Source organism: Rhipicephalus sanguineus, chromosome 5 (genome assembly GCF_013339695.2).
Source record: "Rhipicephalus sanguineus isolate Rsan-2018 chromosome 5, BIME_Rsan_1.4, whole genome shotgun sequence".
NCBI classification, from domain to species: domain Eukaryota; kingdom Metazoa; phylum Arthropoda; class Arachnida; order Ixodida; family Ixodidae; genus Rhipicephalus; species Rhipicephalus sanguineus.
This window is the reverse complement of record NC_051180.1, coordinates 16446244-16467638: the sequence shown is the minus strand read 5'-3', so window position 1 is coordinate 16467638 and position 21395 is coordinate 16446244. Positions and strand designations below refer to the sequence as shown.

At 46.4% G+C, this 21395-nt stretch overlaps 1 long non-coding RNA gene across 1 annotated transcript in view; it reads right to left on the bottom strand.

The window, feature by feature from the left end:
* LOC119393286 (uncharacterized) overlaps window positions 1-21395 on the bottom strand; it is a 148279-nt gene that overhangs the window by 76745 nt on the left and 50139 nt on the right. The window lies entirely within an intron of this gene.

Genomic DNA, 21395 nt, shown 5'->3' with positions numbered 1-21395 from the left:
GAGCTCTATAACGCTATCGCGTTAAAATGATGCCGCATTCGGATAGTTCGTAAACTTCAGAATTTAACGTGTACACAGAAGGACGCCTGAAAAAATAATGAAAACAACGTATTGGATTGAAGAAACAAACGGACAAAGGTACTTGCGAGCTGAGAATGTTAGACGCGCTTTAATGAAGACGTAATGTTTTCTTTGTTTTCGTTTTTGTTGTTCGTGCGCAGCCGGTGGCACGCGTTCTACACTTTGCCTTGCTTTCTCCTTACAGGGTTCTTCCGCACTCAAATATCTGTATTCAACACACCTCGTCTACCAGCTATTATCACGAAAGCTTCGGCTTAACAATGATCACACTTAGATATCCGCAGCAGTATCTAAGAATTTCGCGGCGCACCTCGCTCATCGCGGGCATTTCCAGCTGCTATCGCGAGAAGCCGCTTACACCAGCAGCTTCGTCTCTAATCAACGCCTGTGCTTCTTTTCCGCTCGAATTTCTTTCCACCCTGTTGCCGACGCGCTCATTAAGTGTTGCTTGGTATTCGCTCACGTCAGCGCGTGATAGCGATTGCAGTGGAGAGGGTGACGACGCTCCCGGCACACGAAACCCACTCACCCCTTCGCCACGCAAACAAATACACGAGCCCTCACTGTCTAGCTGCGCGCGTTTTATCAGGTGTAAACGGAGCGAAAGGGAGAGAGGGTGGAGCGGTGAGATGAGACAAGGCTTTACAGTTATTGCGATACGGGCACGACACGCGGCTCAGAGAAAGTGGACGAGCAGGCGTTTCGCGTGAATGACTCTCGCGCGCTGTGCTTACCGCGAGAGGTGAGCAAGTCGGGAGAGGAGGCAACAACAACATTAAAAGAAAACGACGGGAAAAGAATTTGTAGGTTACGTTGCGCAGGTGTCGCTTCTTGTTATCTTTGGGATTTTATTCGGACTCTTGTCATGTAAGAAGTGGAGTCAGAAACTGCACGTGAGGACGGTGCATCGCGGTGGGTGCTTCGTCTTTGGGGAAAAAAATAGGCGAGGAGAAGAAGGGATGTATTAGTCGCTCATGTTCACGCAAAGGCACCGGACAACGCTTATGCCCCTTGCCCCGGCGGGGTGCGGGAGAGAGGGAGGGGGCGAATTTTCTTCTCTCCGAAACGACGCTTCGCTGTCCGGCGGGAAAGCCGTGAGGCAACGTGCGGTCCATTCATTCATTCTAAGACCATCCGTGGTGGTCGTTGGTGGCTGCTATTCCTGGCCGATTTGGGCAAGTGGACAGTTTGACTGTGCCTCCATAGGCGAAGACCTCTGTCCTTCTCGCGCCGTTCATTTTTTCGTAGTGCGTACTTTCGTGTCACGAGCGCCTGTCTGAGAAACTGCAGCCGCGTCTTGTGTGGGACTTATTCTTCGTAACCCGGATGCCCACCAACCGGAGCGCTCTTCCACGGCGGCAAGTTTGAAAGGTGCGCGGTGGCCCCTTATTCGGCGTCGGTAAGTCGCGAACGTCACCCATCCATCTTATTCTTTTGGAGGTGCTGCAGAAGCCGTTCTTACTTAGGCCCGATTCGCGGGAACACTCCCTGTTCGCTTAGCTCGCCTGGCGCGCACCGCGATTGAGTTGTCAGGAAGAAAAGGGGTTTAACAGGAAAGGATGACACATCAACCTCAGCTTCTTCTACAGCCATGTCACGGCGAGATATGCTTTCTATCCATTTGTCAAGACGACCGCGCGAGCCCAAAAGTCACCTTATTTCGCGTGTATGTGCGAAAACAAAACGCAGAGAGAGAGAGAGAGAGAGAAAGACTCTTTATTGGAAAAACAGATTTTTGGCAGCGTGTGTATAAACCACTGGCTTGCTAGGTATGGGGAATGGGATTAAAATGTTCCAGGAGAGAGGGAAGAAAATAACAATAAAAAGAAAGAATATAAACATGTGTGAAATGCGCAAGTAAAGTTGATAGAAATATTTACAACGAGGGTGTCAGGTAAGTAAAGGCTTTGCTTTGTGAAATAGTCAATCATTAAAGCTTTCCGACTTGGCCAATTTTTGCCAGGTAATTAAAGAGTGTAAAACTCGTCGCTGTCTTGAAGGGCCGGGCACCGGGCCTAATATTCCGTGTAACATTAACTGGTCATGGCAAATTATGTCCGTTTGTCGCTTAAACAATTCTCTCACATCGCGGTACGCGGAGCATTCCAGTAATATGTGCTCCACTATCTATATGCTGCCATACTGATCACAGCAGGGACTAGTAGTACGCCCTATGCGGTACAAATAACTGTTCGCGTATGCCACGTTCAGTCGAAAACGATGGTACAGCGTCTCAAGGTGGCGAGCAAGTGCTCGGAAAATTTTCGCTCTCACTTCTGGCTCAATGCAACGCAGAAAGTTATCTTGGGGAAGCGGCACGCACCTCGCCGTGCTGTGCACTTGTGTAGCAGTGATAAAACAAAACTTGAGCACAAGTGTATCAGCGACACGGCTGATTCCAATTTAATCAAGCTTAAGAGCTCACCCTCTCCACACACTCGCGATATGATATTTGTTGTGAACATATGTGTGCTACAGTGTTTCTCCCTCTGTATGGCTACCCGTGCACCACATGTAACACTCGGGGAAGACCTAAAGCACGTACTCTGCGACTGTTCCCATTACGACGCAGAACGACAGAATCTGAAGGCGGCACTTCATTTGCAACGCGGCTCGAGCTTGGAGCTGCGGCCCCTTCTCGGCCCGTGGCAAGGCAGCAGTTGTGCGATGCGCAGCACAAAAGCGCTGTTGGCGTTCTTGAGGAACACTCAGCTTAACCAAAGCCTGTGAAGGACTCTTCTTATGTATATATGTGTGTTTGTGCTGCATGTACAATTTGTGTGTATATGGTGTATATGTGATCATTGTATATACCACAATCACCCGATACCTGGAGTAGCAAGCCACGCGACAAACCAGGCTAACCTCTCCGGGCATTTCATTAAAGAATCTTATCTCTCTCTCTCCCTCTGTATGTGTGGTGTTAGCCACGAGTCGTTATCGGCTCCATGTGATGTCATACTTGAGGTGTGTGAAAGATTCGCTTACGGTAACATACACAAAAGACTGGAACGCAGTATGAGCGACACTGTTCGCGTTCGTCCTGTGTCCCTGTTTCTTCCACCCCGTCTTTCTTTCTCATTCTCAGAAAGAACGAGAAAGTGAGAAATAGAAAGGAGAGGAAGAGAGAGAGAAATAAAAGAAAGAAAGAGGAAGACATAGATAGAGAGAAAGAAATAGAAATACAGGTAGAGAATAGACATAGAAAAAATAAACAGAGAGAATAAGAAAGAAAGAAGCAGGAAACTAAAGAGATGCGAAGCAGGCCGTCCAGCTCCATCACGTTTGGCACCACTATTCTGATTCACCATCTTTATTTCTTTCACTTTCTTGTGGTGGCTCCAGGTTGCCTATTCATATTATGAATTACCCTGCGCTTGGCTTGGTTGCCAACCTTTCTGACATCTTACTCCATGTAGAGTCCGCGGTTACACGGTACAGATATTTTTTCACCTTAGCCGCCAGTTTCCTTTAATGGATGTTGCTGAGGCTTTCTTGTAAAGTAATCTTGCCTCCCTGACCTCGAAACAGATCTACCTTCAAGCCATGTCACCCTGCGCTGTCCATCTTGTGGTTTTACCGTGGGTCCCCAATTCTCCAACCAGATCAATGAACACGTTAAAAATTCAGAGCGATCACGAAAGCCAGAGCTAGGAACACCGCGCGTTGACGCGTTAGTGGGAAAATGGGGTTGCCGTTAGTCCGAGCACTAAGCGACACCGAGATAGTGATGCCATTATTAGGAGTGTGCTCGCTAAAGCTGCGATGAAGTTGCGCCGTTGATGGATAAAATTCCCCCCATATAAACTAAATGCTTTTCGAAGTGTCCTGTTTCGAACGCAAACTTCTTAAATGCAACGCTTTCTTACGCACACAACGTTTCCCACTCTAATGAAAGATCTAGCATGGTGAAACCTTCGGTTTATATTCAATGTGGGAAGAGTGCAAGAAACTTGAAGGACGCATGAGCTTCGCCTTCAAGAGAAGAGCGCAATAGCGTACTCGGGCCTCGTGCGCATTGCCTTCTCAACTGCTAGCGCTGACTTCGGTTCTCGGTGGATGTCTCAACCGCGCCGAAAGGAAACTAACGTCTGTGCGCGTAACATTGGCCGTTTTAAGGTATCCTAAAATGCCTACTGCAAGTACGGTTACGAAATGCCCACTATACGCCATCATTCTTCCTTTTACGAATAAGCGAGGTCCGTATATAAGGCAGCACGCGAACCGCAGCTGCTCACTTTGTTGATGCCTTTGCTGATGGTAATTATTAAGCATATCTGAGCGCTTCTTAATGGCTGGGAATTTAACACACCTGCTTGTTGCACAGTTCCCATGTTCTGACGCCTGGCGCGATTCTACGCGACTGCCACGCAATATTACATGCGTTAATCCTCCCACTACATGACATTCATATAGTGTTTTTTTTTTTTTTTCGAAGCAGTTTCGAGCAGTGGTGCGTAGAACGCCTGCTTGCCACGCTGCAGGCCTGGGTTCAATTCTCGCTAGAACCGAATAATTTTTTTTATTTCTTTTATTTGCATCTTTCTAGATTTTTCGCTCACGGATAACGATGGTTTTCCGCTCAGACCCAACAACGCCGACAACGGCACCAGCATTTCAACGAAACGAGCTATTTAACGCTTTCGCGTTATAACATCAGGACGCCGAAGAAGCAGCGCTCCACGTGCATGTTTTTCGTGCGCCTCTTGTGCGTCCTCGTTATTTGGCGCTGTTTCCAATTTGAAAAAGTGAGGCCGCCGCATCCATGGAAGAAGCGCGAGCACAAAGGTCAATAATTACTCACTGCAGGACATGCGTTCAGATAAGTTAGGCCGGGCACGTATGGTTAGCATATTTCGATCAGATTTTAAAAAAAAATATCTATAGGTACCGCAGAGTATCAAGGATAACAAAATAAATACTAGTTTTTCGTAAAGAAATAACTTATTTGCTAAGACCATGTAGAACAGGGGTCTGAAACACGCGGCCCGACGTTCTTTCGCTAGCGATCGGGCCCGCACTTGACTACCTTCGTCTAATATTTATTTTTATTTTCCTAATAAGTATGTTCACGAGCTACACAGACATGAGTGGTCTCAAGCATATGTTTCGTGAGGCACCCCATGCGGTAACTTATATTTCTGTACAAGTGACCGCATGGTGTACTTACATATCAGAATCGGCTTCCAGATTTCAGTCATTCTGTTGATCAATATCGATAAGTTCGCGACAACTGATGTCAAGTCACCTTCAGAAATGATCCATATATGAGATATGGAAAAGGCCGCCTTTCAAATAGCAACGTTAGCTGACATTTTGTGCAGACTACCCGCTTCGACCCCCTTCACTGTACCGGCCCTTGCGGGACTAAATTTCGTGACTGCGGCCCCTACCTGAGGTGAGTTTGAGACAAGGTGTGGGTTCGAGCTAGTTGGTGCTCCATGATCAACACTTCTTGCGCAAAATTTCTTGGACAACGGACGAAACAGACACGGACGGGCGCAATCTGCCCGTGTCTCTATCGTCCGTTGTCTAAGAAATTTTGCGCAAGAAGTGTTGATCATGGAGTTTGAGACCCCTGATATAGAAGCTTCTTGTCAGACGAAGAGCTTGTTTTGGAGGGTTTTCCATGATCCGCATTTCAGTTTGCTCTCCCTCCCACTACCTTTCACAAAAAGAAATTGTTGGGGCCAGGGCACTAAAGCTATTTAATTGTACTGGACAATGACACAGATTATAAGCAATTAGCCTGAAGTAGGACCGCTATGTTTTGGAGAAAATATATAGGGTAAACGGAACTCCGCACAAAAATTGGGCAAGCTTCAGGCTCCTCCCCATCTCTAAAGAACGTGGTTTACAAATTTTGACAATCTGTTGCCATGAAATCTGTTGTAATACGGGGCAAATATTATTACCTTTGTAGGGGAAGCGCGAGACATTTCAAGAAAAAATTACAAAGAAAAAGTTTATTTCGCTCCTTTCATCGCATATGGACACAAATGCGCGTGCGCGAACACTAGCTGCACAACAGTGATTCATTACGCCAGTCTTTTACACCTTTTACCTCAAACAACGAAAAGAAATAATGAATGATTGAATCACTTGGCTAGTTAGAACATGTTTTCATTGTAGAGAATCAGTGCTTTGCGTTGTTCTATAATCACCTCAGCAGTGATCGCTTTGCACTAACAAATGCAGCATATACGAAGCGCATATACGGTCCGTAAGCTCGTGCACGGATAGATCAAATCGCAATTAAGGCGAAATCTTTAGATGCTTCATCAAACGCGAAGATTGACCGCCAGCACGAGTGATGCAAAAAAAAAAGAAACACCACATGATGACGTCCCCATATGACGTCATCATAGCGTCACATATCGACAAAGTTTGTGACGTCATCATGATGTAACATGCTGACGTCATCACATCATCGCTTGATCAAAGATGGGCCGATCACGGAGGCAATGCAGAACCACGTTAGGTGCAGAAAGTGTTCGGAGGGGTGCGGGGGAGGATCAGTGCATCGACTGAGAAGAAAAAGATGGATATCGCCTTCGAGGTCGTCTTAGGCGAACGTATAAGGGACTCTGAGTTTCTCCCAGCCCGTTTACTGGGTAAAAAAGGCTTACAGGTTGTACGAGAAATCGCGATCTTTGCACTCTGAAAGCGCGTGCGCGCATCGCTGCACCTGCGGCATGATGGTAGCCACGTGTCTTGCGCACGCCGCCACACGCACGACACACGCGAGGAAGTCACCCGTGACCACCGATTATTCACTCTTCTCCATAAACCGCAACTACGAAGAGGCAAGTTCCAGTTAAAGGAACTGTTTGTTTTTATCTAATGATGGCATCGCGTGCACGAAGCTTCAATGCCGAAAGCAGATCCAAAAAAGTTGCTCACTGCAGCCGCAATGTCGTTTTCGCCAGAAAAATGGGTCATCGCTGTACAACGGACAGCTTCAAGGACAAAGACGGGCGGTGTCAAAGTTTGAAGAGCGAGCTTCAAAGCACTGGGTATACCTTCGGGAGCACCAGATGGTCAGCCGCTGCTCGTCGCTATTTGTTTGTGCCCCCAAATCTGAAAGAAAATCGCAAATCCCTTGCCCTGTACAGGTCGCGTGTGGCCGCAATAACCGCATCCGCGTAAGGGGGCGGCAGTCCGGTCATTACAGTTGGCAATTGCCGCCAGGTGTGCAGCGACGATGCTTGCCGAGCATAATTTGCACGCATCCTGCTGTACACAGTGAGCTCGAAAGACCTGTAATGCCCACTTCAATGAGCAAGGCTTCGGCCCTAAAGGGTGTACATGCTATACGCTGGAAAGCTGGAAGGTGGCAGTGGACAGTGTAGTCAGTGTAGTGTATGCACGCTTTAGTCTCGTGTCGGCTCCAAATTGTGCCTCGCGCAAGACATCGCGTGCGCGCGCCGCTATATGCATGACCAAAGGGTTGATTTGAGCCAACCGTTATGAGGGAGGGGGGGGGGGGTTGACGATGACACGGGGGAATTCCCCGTCCTTCTAGCCACAACTTTGACGGCTACGCTGCTTGACCGACTGACTAGAAGTTGTCTTGGCTGCGGCAGCGCGTATGCTGTCCGCCGACGGAGGCGAGATTTCTTTCTTTTTCCGTTACGCTGTTGCTGGTCGTCGTTGTGATTGATGATGAACGCCGGGGGAGCTCCCTCCGATTCGTTGCTTCGGCGCCGCTTGTTTTACGTAGCTACTCGCCGAGCGTGGCTTATTCGGCGGCGGCGTCTATCGAACTTGGCATCGAGGCGCCTAACCGCCCAATGCCTTGGCGCCAGGCGCGTCGGGGCACAAGGCGCCGGGGGCGTGGAGTCGCTCCTCGTGCGAGCAGCTAGGCAAGCTGGGCGGTCAAGACGAGCCATTATAAAGCCCTATTCCGGCTAATTTCTCTATCCCTCTCCGCTGTCTCTATGTTCTTCATAGAAGGTGCAAGCGACTGGCGACTAACTGCGACTGAAAGAAACAATGAAATGCGTTTGTAGCTGCCTAGAAGGAGCAAAATCGTCCTTGAATCACGCAAATGTAATGCTGAAACCTTGTCGGCTGTCTTTGTTGGACGACTCGGAAAGCTGTGTTACTGTTATTACGGCGTCGCACTTTTTTTAATCGTTCATTTCATTCGAATTTCTGATGCTTCGTGCAACCAAATTGCCTTCCAGGCATGTTTTATCTCCTCTGGGTGCTCTTGTCGAAACAAAGGATTTCAGTAAACAATGTGCTCACAGTTACGCAGCACTGAAAGTTTGTGTACCAGCAACGTTTTATACTATATAGAATATGTTTCGTTAGTCTGAAGTTGTGTCCATGTTGCCCTCGTTGAACTCGTAGCCACGAACCCAATTACTCATTTTTTATTCTTTAGTTATCCGTTAATCAGCATACAGTACGAAGTTTGCGGGTAAGATTGCGGGTATGCTTGCGGGCTTTGCTAATAAGGAACTTTTCCCTGCAGTTGTTTCCCGCGCGACACCTCCAGAACAATCCCATGATGCGAGTTCTTTCTTTAACGTTTGCTTCTGAAGCATTAACAATAATTGTTGGGGTTTTATGTCCCAAAACCACCACATGATAATGAGAGACGCCGTCGTGGAGGACTTCGGAAATTGCGGTCACCTGGGGTTCTTTAACGTGCATCTAAGTATAAGCAGGCGGGCCTCTAGCACTTTGCCTTCATCGAAATGTGGCCGGCACGGCCGGGATTCGATCCCGCGATCTTCGGGTCAGCTGTCAAGCACTATAACCACTAGACCACCGCGTCAGGTTTGCTTCCAAAGCAAACGTCACATAGACATTAAGGGAAAAAAAAGATCTGGTACCCTTAAATGACGCTTAAATACCGCCTTAAATACCCTTAAATAACGCCTTAAATAAGATGACTTGAGGCGAAATCTATTAGGCATCATTGAAGTGCATTCCTTGGCATTGTTTTTAAAGTCTTTTGTTAGCATTACTACTTGTTTTTCACGCTACGGTGACACTTTAGAACGAAGGTGGCAAGTCTTGGAACTCATTTAGATACATTCGCAAGTTCACAGATGAAAGAATTTTTAATTCAACTGTTTTTCTTGAAGAAAGGGTCAAAGCGGTGAAGTGGGACTGTTGAGCTTTCGCTTAATTTTGCGAAAAAGCGGCTGCACGCCACACGGATCCACACGGAGCCGAAATAAGAAAGCTCAGACGAATCCATGTACTACCTATCATTCCGATGCTAGATGAAGCGCCATGAGTTGCAGTTTTCATTGACATTAGCTACAAATTTCCCTCTAGTGCACTATTATAAAACCATATGCCCCAACGAGCGCCACATGACGGTTGTTATAGGGTTCTACTGCGCGCGCTTGAAATGCAGCGGTTTCAGTCTTTGCTAAAATGGCACTTTCGAAGATATGCGCACTTATCTTTAAAAACACTTTAGTGAGTGTCGCGAAGTTCTTCATAAACTTGTGTCTTGTGGTGCAATCCCGCACGCTGCAGTGAATTCACTGCTTCTCTCCTCTCTATTTTTTTCTCTTCCATCCTCTCTATTTCTCGTCTTTCTATTTCCCTTCCCCGATCCCTCAGTGTAGGGTAGCCAGCCGGAAGTGTTTCTGGTTAACCTCCCTGCCTTCTCCTTTTTCTGTTTCCTTCCTTCCTTTCATAAAAAAATGTCTACAATGAAGCCTTTGCGCGGTGCTACTTCATAGCGGTTGCCTCAAGCGCTGAAAATTACGCCCACGTGATATCGTCGCGCGTGTTACTGAACTCACGTTCGTCTTCCTTGCATTGTTGCTGTTTTGCTGCTTGTGGTTGACGCAGCGTACGACACGCGAACATTGTCCGACACCGCGCTCTTTTCCATGGCCAAGTTTCTCGAGATCTTGTCTCTATTTGCAGTTCTCGCCATTCTGGCATCGCCTTGCGAAAGGCTGCTTTTGCATCTCTGGGCAATCAAGAAAACATGGTTGCCAGGCCGAAAACACAAAAAATAGCCAGAAAATTTGAAAAACCACTCATAAAGTAGCCAACTTGATCAAGGACTGCAAAAGTAGCCAAAAGCGGCCACGCGTGTTTGGAAACAATGTCGACGTTTTTATTTAAATGACTAAATGCAAAATCTCTTCGGAGAAAATGTAAAAGAAGTTTAGCACGGACTACTCAACACCAATATTGTTGATATTAAAACATAAATCGCTGACTTTAGCAATTATTTCGCGCAGGATGACGTAGTTTCTTCAGCTAATGTAAAAATGACACACTCTTCACGCGTCTTGCATGACTTTTCCTAAAAGGACTATAACAACAGTAAAAATGAAGTATACGGCATGAGTGCGCTCAAAATCGCAGTTGCTCGGATTGAAGCATAAGGTATACAGTCACTTTTTCAATAATTTCTTGTGTGATGACGAATCCCGAGCCGTTAACATTCCAGAGTCGCAGTCCATACCGAATACTAAGAAATGAAAATCAGTTCTACGGACACCAAGTTTCTAATGTCGATGAGCGGATATCGGCTATGACGGCTTTGACACATAATCGAGCACCAGCGGCTGCGACGTCACCAGATATTCATAATTTGGCCCAAATCGAGGGTAGAAGAAAGTAGCCAAAAAGTAGCCAGGTAGCCAAGACGTTTTTCTGGCTCCACCGGCTTTAAAAAGTAGCCAAATTGGCGCAATGTAGCTAAACCTGGCAACCCCGCACGGAAAATCTACTTTCGCCTCAACAGCTCCGGCTCACGTGACCAGAGCGTGAACGTCACGTATGACGTCATACCACCACCGAAAGATCTGAATGAAAGGCAAGGTTCTGACTGGCGTTTCATAAGTATCGCTATTTTGCCGATTTTGGCCGGTGTCAGTGGGGGAGGGGGAGAGGGCAGTAACGTTACTGTACGCCGCTCCACCAATGGCTTCATACGTGACGTAGACAAGTCACGTGAGCTCGAGCTGTTGAGGTGCAAATAGGACACTCCCTTTTTCAAGCTGTACAGTGTTGTCAGACAGCCAACAATCAACAACCCCGTCTTTCCTTACATGTGCTGTTGTCGTGCCCAATTCAATAGCTCCCACTAAACAGAAATAATTTCGCGTGTGATGGGGGGGGGGGGGGGGAGAGAGAGAGAGAAACATAAATGAGTGAGAGGCAGTGAGGCCAACAAGAACTAAAACATCCGGTTTGCTACCCTACGCTAGACTATGATTGTTACGAACACAATTGCAAGTCTACTTCAGATGTGGCAACGCCAACTTGCCCTTTGTGATAATCTTCGATCTTTGCGTTTGGCACGCCGCGTAGCAGAGGTTCGCGAGTACACATGCACGCGCATTAACTTTTTCTTAAGCCAAACAATCAGCAGTCAAATGAGCAAAGATCAGCCAGCCATACACTTCTCACTACCATCGCGTAGTCTACGAAAAAACAAAAACGAAAAGAGAACAAAAGGAAACATGACCACACCTTTGATAACACACGCGACAGGCGAGAAACAGCGGTGCCGTGCATCGAGGGTCACGATGACAACAGAAGTAGCGGCGTACTTGTCGCCAAAATTCGCTGCGCATCTCAATGTATTTCGATGCTGCGGCACAGTTATGCACCATGTATACGTCACGGGCTGTGATTCTATAGTGTCACATTTTTTGATATCCTCAATACTTCGGTTGTGCAAAATTCAGAATAATCTAAGCTCCCACCTCCATACTACATAGTGAGGTCTATTTCTCTTTAGTGGCCCTTTAACGCCAGGGCGGGGAACGCGCTTTTGGGGTAATAACGGCGAATCGGCTGTATTTAACTTAGAAGAGCTCCAGACGCGCCCGGTAAACCCGCAGAACGTTTATATGCAACGGTGCACTCAAGCACGGAGCACGTTATAATGGCTTGCGGAATTGAAAGAGCTGCCTTCTCATTGCTTGGTACACATGCAGTAAAGAGAGATCCAGAAATAAAAAAAAAAAGAAAGAAGAAAACCACACAACGATCACTCGAAACATAACTGCAGTTTTTTTTTTTTTTTCAGAACTTACTCTTCAGTTCTGTTTAATATTATTTTTCACCACCGTCGTAATACGCGCTGGAAACACGAGCTTCCATTCAAGAAGCCATTAACGGAATTCTGCGTGGCGCGCATTTCCGGCCTACTGCAATTACGTCCGCTATACCCACCGGCCTATACGCGATCGTTTTGGGATTTGGCGTTTTTTTCATTTCGCGTCTGAAATGTTCGCGTTATCCGCGGAGTGCGCGTATGAACCGTTTACTATACACACCTTGCGTCGCCGCTCTTGGGGTTGGAGATCGGGTGGACATCGCGTCGTCGGTTTCTTACCTTTTTGTCCTCGTGTGGGTGCGCTGTTTCGTGATGCTACCAACTCACCCAAATTGCTGCTTTGCACACCTCTGACCCGCACTGACATTTCTGCCACATACTATAATACGCGCGCTCTGGAGCTGACCCATAACGATGTCATTTCGAGTTCCGAGATTTATTCGTGCCCGTTACTTCCAATAACTTCTTGTGTACACATTCGCTTGGCACCATATGTTCAATTTTTCTCACGAGATGCATGCCCTTGCACCAATCTTTATAGTATTGTGTTCGCTTTCTATGCGGTTTTTCTCGCCCACATGCGAACTTTCGCAGGAAAATTACATCATGATGTTCTCGACACAGCCCTCTTGGCGGGGCTGCCTGTGGGGTCTAATATAAAGCTTTATAGTGCTCGTAAGGTATTCTCTGTGAACCATGGTGGAATTTCCGCGGTTTCCCAAAGAAATGCCGCGACACTCTCTTTCACTATATGGTATCCGACAAAGCGGATAGAAAAATGCTCGTGTGGGAGCCAATTTTGTCTAACGTAAACGCATGGCTAGGATACATCAAGTGCATTCCACCTCAAACGAGACCCATCACTAGTCTCCATGGTTGTTTATGAGCGATAACTTGTCACATATGCTATGCACATCCGCTCCTCTGAAACTGCTGCAACGCGAGCAGTCGCAGAGAACGACCAGAGTAGCGATGTATTGTTATATATTATGTGCAGCGCGAAGAAACGAAGACAAATGGAAGACACATAACGAAATAGACAACGCCGGTCTACGTCGTTCCTGTATATTCCCTTTGTCTTCGTTTCTTTGCGCTGCACATACTTAGTATATATCAAGACATGTACAAACTAGCCCAACGGTGGATTCTTCTATATATATAGCCTTGTTGGTATAACATCTCAACTGTTTCATTTGTTTCTAGCTCACGCGAAAGCAGGCCTCTGCATGTCGATTGTGTGTCTTCTCTTGTTCAGTCTTAACCCGCAATAAAAAAAAAAAACGGCAAAGAACGAGTCCTGCCTCTCTCAGGAATGCCGTATCTCGGCTCGCATCGGCTTCGCGACAGCAGTGCGAGTGCGTGGACATCCGCCACCGTATGAATGAGTCCGGGAGCGGCGTAGTAACGTAGTTGTAGTATACGGAGTGCGGCTATAAGGGCAGCTGGCGGGGCGGCGCTGCGTGCGCCGTTCCATTACGCCGAGAATGACCATTGTTCGGAGGCACTTGACGACTCGATCTATCCGCAAGACGAGCGAACCGGTCTCGTTCTCAGAAAAGTCACGTGTATCCGGAGCCGGGGTTCCTGGCCACCGGCCTTGCGGATGTCCACGGAGCGGACACGTCGGCCACCGCTGAGAGCCGGGTGGAATTCCTCGCCCGAGGTCAATGTGCATTGTACCGACTCGGCCGGAGATGTGACCCGCGTGCGCCCACACCTTTATAGTGTGCGCACCGTGCCAGCGTCATTCAACCCGCTCAACCATTCGAATCTATGTGCGGAAACAGCGCTTTGATGTCCTTCTCTTGTGTGGGTAGGCCGGTGTGGATAGAGGCGCAGACCTCCCAACACTTCATCCTGCAGTGCTGAACGTATCACGTATGCCACGTCGAGTTTGATGGTTTAAAGCTGGTTTAAGAACGAGAAGCTAACATGAATAGGTCAAGAAGCAGCTATTACCTACATAACTATAATTAGACGGCTACTGACATGACGTAATATATATATATATATATATATATATATATATATATATATATATATATATATATATATATTATATATATATATATATATATATATATATATATATATATATATATATATGTGAAAAAAAGACACATGGTATATCAAGTTTATTACAACATTCATGTGCGTAACATTTATCACGATGGCAGTATATGCTATTTCACCCTCTGATGTGAAAATATGGAATATGGCGGCTGCCAGGGTGTCGAAATGAAATGTTTTTCGTTTTGGTTTTAGTTTCGTTCCACCGTAAAAAGTTCCGTTGCGTTTCTATTGTGGAGCGAAAAAAAAAAATGTTCCGTAACGGTTAGTGACAATTTTTATTTGTATAGAAATATTTGAAGTCAAAGTAACGATAAAAACGTAGGATTTGTGGCATAGTTACTTGCGCACCTCTTAAGAACATGGGACCGCGGCAAAACACGCTCTTCACACATTCTTAAAATGAGTGCAAGGAACCATATACCACGAATTCCTACCAACTAAAACAGTACCCCTCTGTTATAGTATTTAATTTTCTCAAAGGTGAATTACGAATTTTTTTAGCATGCTCAATACCTTGTGTCAAGGGAGTGAGCATCACCTCAGAAACGGCCTGTCTTAGCGTGTGTTCTCTGGTATGCGAGACCGCTGCATGCGAGCGCCGAGAATGCGCTCTTCACTTTGACCTTTGTGACAGGCACACGAAAGTCCACTTGCGTTAACATAAACAGCTCTGGTTGCCACTCCTTTCGTTTTTCGCAAAATTTCCACACATCTTTACTTTGGAATAATACTGTACCCTGAGATATGCGTTATTGCTCACGTTGCATACCTCGGTTGTTCCACATCGCCAAGCTTTCCCGTGAACTCAAAAACGATACAAATATTTCGGTTTCCCTCCGGAACGAAATAATAGATAACGTTTCGGTTACGTTTTCGTTCCAGTCAGAAATATCGTTTTCTCTTTTTCGTTTTTCGTTTTCGTGCCGTTCCGACACACTGGCGGCAGCATAAGCATCACGGACGTATATTTGGGTCTTCGACGAAAGCCTGCTGTAATGGATGAATAGAGCGCTTGGCTGTCAATAGGTGGCAGTAGGTCTTGGTTCGGTACCTGGCAGCTGCTGCTGCATTCCGATGGCTGCGGAGTGCAAAAGCGCTGGTTCATCGCGCTTCGACTGAACTTCAAACAATGCAACGCTACATCTATAACGCAGAGTCCTCTCCCACAGTGTATTTGTTACTTAAACGCGTTAAACGAGCGCTATCTAACATGAACATTTGTTTCGTGCTGCTTTAACTGTGACGCACTGCTTTCTTTTCTTGAGTTGCCAGTTAAAGCGCAACATTCTCATCGTCATAAGCCGAATAAGAAGCTTACTGCTTGTCTTTACTGTTACGGCATGGTACATGTTGGGTTTCTCTTTGATCACAGCTTTGAGCGTGCCATCACGAGCAATGCTTAACCAATATTCATAAGATTTGTCCCGGAGTGAAGTCAAACAGCATCTGCTCAATTGTCAGCCCTGTAAAGAAATTGCACATCATTATTCAGTGGGAAACGAATAGGTAATTTTGCAGAAGAGAGAGGTTGATATTGCATTTTATTTGAACGAAATATAAGAAAAGTTAAATGAAAACGAAACAAATATATCTGCTGGATTGGGAGAAATGCGCTTTCCCAAAAGGCTCTCGTCCACAGACTACATTCAAACCCTCGCAGCAAATCCTTCTGCGGCCGTCCAGCCACATCCAGTCATTATGTTGTTTTAACGCGATAGCGTTAAAGAGCTCGTTTCACAGAAATTCCAGCGTCGGTGTGGGCGTCGGTGTCGGCGTCGTTGGTTGTGAGCTAAAAATCAGCGTTGTCCGTGAGCAAAAAATCGAGAAAGACGCAAATAATATAAATAATAAAAATCTTCGGTTCGAGGGAGAATCGAACCCAGGCCGTCTGCGTGGCAAGCAGGTGTTCCACCACAGAGCCACGCCATTGCTTGGAACTGCTTCCGTGTAATTAACGCATGTAATACTGCGTAGGAAAAGCTAAGAATCACGCCAGGCGTCAAAACACGCGATTTGCGCAACGAGTGCGTGTTTTAAAGACCCACTTATTACAAAGCGCTCAGACATACTTCATCTACGGTTGAAGCAGCGCACACGGGACTAGGCGCCTGTTCTTGTTCTTGTTCTTGTTCATCTGCAACTTTGGCTCACACCCACTCCCGTGCTCCTATTTCTTCGTCCTCGTCCCGCGTGCGCTGCTTCAACCAAAGATGAACGCCTCCCAACTCGCTCAATTTTCTATTCTTATACTTAATCATCATCATCAGCAAAAGCATCAACAAAGTGAGCAGCTGCGTAGGTTCGCGTGTTGCCTTACGTACGCGTAGTGGGCCCTTCGCTGATTCACAAAAGGAGGAATTGTGTCGTAGTTGGCACTTAACAACTGTACTTGCAGTAGGCATTCTAGGATAGTTTGAAACGGGCAATGTTACGTGCACAGACGTTCGTTTCCTTGCGGCACGGTTGAGGCATGCACCGAGAACCGAAGCTAGGCTAGCAATTGGGAAGGTGATGTGAACGGGGCCCGATTACGCTATCGCGTTCTACTCCTGAAGGTGAAGCTCAAGCGTCCTCCAATATTTTTTTTTTCACCTTTAGGAGCGTAATGCTGTTGCGTCGTTTTGGCGTATTATACTTTGAGGCGGCAATTCTTCTTTGTTATGTAATTCGGAATGTGCAGAATCTATCCCCTCTTTAAAGCAGATTAGCATTGTTACATGCGAAGTTTACCTTTAGGAGACACAGTGCAGATTGACTGGAGGGTAGTATCGCCTTTATAAATGTCACAGAATCATGCATGTTGACAATGACATTACGAAGCTCGTTCCAGTTGGGTTTTTAACGAGGTAGTGCAGATGCACCGAACGCTTGGGTGCGCGTGAAAAAAAAAAGGAAAACAAAACAGGGGGAAAAAAACGAGCGAAGCTGCGTTGATTATGTGATGACGAAATATGTGATGTCGTGTGATAGCGGCAAACTATCTTCGCGCATGCTGTGAATTGAGTGAAATAAACAGTTTTATTTCCCTGCGCGAATGATAGCATGGTAGTGATTGCAAGACATTCATATTAGTCACGCTAGAGTAGAGGCTCGATTTAATGAGAGCTCTGCCACGTGCGTGATAGAACATTGTGCTTTAAGCAATACTTTTGACATGAACGTGGAGAACTTTTGAGACACATTCACAAAGAAATTAGATGTAGGCAGAGAAGGGCAATCTCAGAAATGTTTATTGCCAGGAAGAAAATAAAACATATATATGTGGCGAGATAGTACAAGCCGGTGCATCAAATATTGTTGAATCTATACATCAATTCGAATGCACATCATCATTTTTTTTCAGAAATTCGATTTGTTTATCATTTAGCGATAAACTCCAGCGCGCTAACATATGCGCTGCCTCGTCACGATGCAACATGGAATGCTTCGATATTCGAGGCACAATCGGCAATGAAGCCAATTGCGGCGGACATTTTCTGGGCAACGTGATAGCAGCTTTTTCATCTCCGAGCATTTTTCCGACTACTTGTATCGCGTTGAACAACCTAAGGTAATTAAGGCGCACAAAAACACGGACAGTGAAAGAAAATTGACACACGATGTATATGTTCATTTGCAGTGTTTCTGCGAGCTTCGCCTACATTTAGATATCAACAAACCAACGAACTCGAACCCAGACCCAAGTTCAGGGTAGAACAACGTTTAGGTGAAGACGCAACAGGGGTGTACTATTGGCGGTATTATCTAATTATAGCTAAGGCACGTTGCCGGGCTACAGTTGGTTGGTATTCATAATTCGTATGGCGTAGCGCACGTGTGTGTGTGTGTGTGTGTGTGTGTGTGTGTGTGTGTGTGTGTGTGTGTGTGTGTGTGTGTGTGTGTGTGTGTGTGTGTGTGTGTGTGTGTGTGTGCGCGCGCGCGCGCGCGCGCGCGTCCCTCTTCTCCGTCCCTGTCGTGGTGCGCTACGCCATACGAATTATGAATATAATTATAGGTTTATTGCCTTAGCATATCACATAAGCAACCGACACCTTTAGCTAGTGGTAAGCTTGCAAGACGTCAGTATCGGCGCGTCACCTCCAATGCTTTTATAAGGAAGCCTAGTTATTCCCGCGTCGCGCATCATTTAGGAGATCGTGCCGAAAAGGTGCGCATTCTGGATAATAAGTCACTTCCAGCAAGCGATAATGGCGGCGTTTCTGTCAGTTTTAGCAAGTTTTAGTGTTCAAAGCTTTGTGCTATCTTTGTGTTGATGTGCCCGTTCGTATTTCAAACATAAAGTACATAGGGTATTGCAGTGTATAGCGCATTGTCTACGTTAATTTTTTTTTCCGAGTTGCGAGCCACGTTTACTTACACATTTATCTTGCTCTATAGTCGTTAGTCGTTTGTTGCATTTGTTCATGTCACTGTATTTTCTATTCTCAGTGTGTTTTGTTACGTTTATTAATGTACTCACTCCTGCTCTGGCCCGAGGAGGGCCTGCAGTATTTGCAAACAAACAAACAAACAAACAAACAAACAAACAAACAAACAAGCAAGCAAGCAAGCAAGCAAGCAAGCAAGCAAGCAAACAAACAAACAAACAAACAAACAAACAAACAAACAAACAGACAAACAAACAAACAAACAAACAAACAAACAAACAAACAACCTAACCACTCGGCTATCCAGGCACGCTGGCAGAGCATAGCACAGCCTCGTATAGTACGGTGTAGCAAGGGGGTGAGAAAGTGAGCGTGAGGAGGAGATGTGGTGGTGGTGAGAAGGAGGGAAAGGAGGAGGGGAGAGAGTAAAGCGTAGTCCAGAAAGAATGAGAAAGAGAGAAATAGAGAGAAAGAAATTCAGAAAGAGAAAGAAAGAGAGATAATCAAAGAGAGAGAGAGGAAGAAATAGAGTGAGAGATAGAGAGAAAGAAGGATAGAAAGAAGGAGGAAGCAAGTGAGAAATTGAGAGGGAGAGAGAGAGAGAGAAAGAAATAGAGAGAAACAGGGAGAGAGAAATAAATAGAGAAAAAAGACATAAAAAGCAGAGAGAAGAGAGAAGAAGAAAGAAATAGAGGAAGAAAGAAAGAAAAACTTAGCAAAACAGCAAAATCCAAGACTACATAGATGCCCACCACCTCCGCTGTCTCTTCAGCATTGCGCCCCCAGTGCAAGCTATGCTAATTTTTCATTTTGACATTTGGACCCCAAACTGGGGGGCCCTATGGCTTCATTTCAATGTAATAACAAGTGAGCTAGGCTACACTCAACTCTGGTTTGAGCCCAGTCTTGTTCACGGTGCTTGGTGATCAACGTACACGCAACTATACCCAGCTGCAATAAACACACACAAACGAACAGGCATCGTCTTCCCTTTTCCCAGCAACAGCATCTTCACACAACCCATATTTCTGTGCACCACGTGTATTGCGTCAGCGTATAATTGGGGGAAAAGCAACTGTTATACTTACCAGAATACAGCCCAGGTACGAAGGCGTCTTCGAAGTCGAACACGATCCAGCAGACACTACATTGCGCCTAATATGCTCAGCTGCGCTATCACTGCATGATTTTTCGCACTATCGAAAAGCTGTCTTGTATGGTTTCCAACTCGTAGGTGTGCTGTAAAAAGGGAGAAAGTAATAGCAATCCTAACGCTCAACAATGGCACAAGCAGGGACGCCACCACAGCCACATTCGAATTTGAAGGAAATGAAAGCACAGGAGAAAGTGTTTTTGATTGAAATACAGAAATTATAGGGTAAAGCGGGATGAAAGGGAATGAGAAATAGCTTAGCGCCGGTGATAGCCGAACCCACGACGTTTACGTTAGCATTTGCACATTTTAACTAACACAACAATTGCATTTCTCTAAGCTTTCCTTGACTCGTCTTTCCGATTCATGGTCGAGTTACGAAGTCTTGGATCTGCGAATTCTCAAAAACAAAAAAAAACGCAATGCGGCTTTACACCGCCCTCGAGGAGGCCGCAACTATTCAGCAATGTATGCGAATGTCGTAATATTAGTGATATTAAATCGGTGCTGCTTTTCCACGAGACAAAGGGCAACTGCGGCGCTTAGTGACGCCTAGCTCTGCTCGTATAGGACCATAATTAGATGAGAAAGGAGCATTAAAAAATACGTAATTTCGCATGTTATCGGGCGGCCTGCTTGGCATAACTGAAGCTCGTGTTGCAACCTCTACAAACATGCAATAGTATATTTGTTTTATATGAACACAATCTCTCCTGCCAATGTGCCGCAACGGTCATTTTCTGTCAGATCAGTTCTCATATCTAAACACTCTGAAAACTTTTCTGACACGCTCGTTTATTTCTTCTTGTCGGTGGTTCCGCGTAAAATCGAATGTCTGTAGGATGCCACACTTCTTTGTAGAGCCGCCAAGCATATGCATATGCAGTGCGCCTTTTTAAGAAGATGGAATCGTTGTAGGAACGGCGGCTCTTTTAAGTGGGTAAAACTGAAATCTGTGCACTGCTGTATTAATGTGGGTTTCCCGTAAGCTATTGAGTGTGAGTCGTAAACGAGCCATTAAGCGGTAAGTCACCTCCCGCTTGCTTTCGGAGCTGCATGCCCCGGAGGCCAATCGGCAGTATTTCTTTGATCTCAAAGGCACCGCGCCGTTATCGTTTGACGTAGGAAGAACAAAGAACTAGCGCAACAAGTGTATGGCAGATAGGAGAAGGCGGGGGGGGGGGGGGGGTAAGGGGGGGATAAAACGCGAGTAGCATCCTCTTCTCTCGGTGTTTCGACTTTTCCACGAAGCCGTCCTTCGACGTGGCGCGAACATTAACGACCGCCCTGTTTGGTCAACCGCCTTTGGGCCATCGGCGGCACTGTTGCTGCTGCACGTGGCACACGCTTCAGGACCGCCGCTACTCTCAATCTGGCCTGCGAGGAGGAGAGATAAAAGAAACGTTCGCATTATGTCCACTTGAGGGCCAAAATGAGAAGGCAGCCAGCCTGGGCTGCCGCGTGTGTCTTGCGTAAGCACCCCCAATCGTCAGTCTCGCACGCACGCAAAGCGCAGAAACGTTCTTTGCCAAGGGCCATGCTTTCCTTTTGAGCGAGGGGCGGCGCACTTACTGGCGCGTCACCAAGCAGGCGGCGGGCGTACTTTCCCCGACGCCTCACCTGCCTCGCTGTAAAGCCCACCCGACGCTGTCCCGCCGCGAGC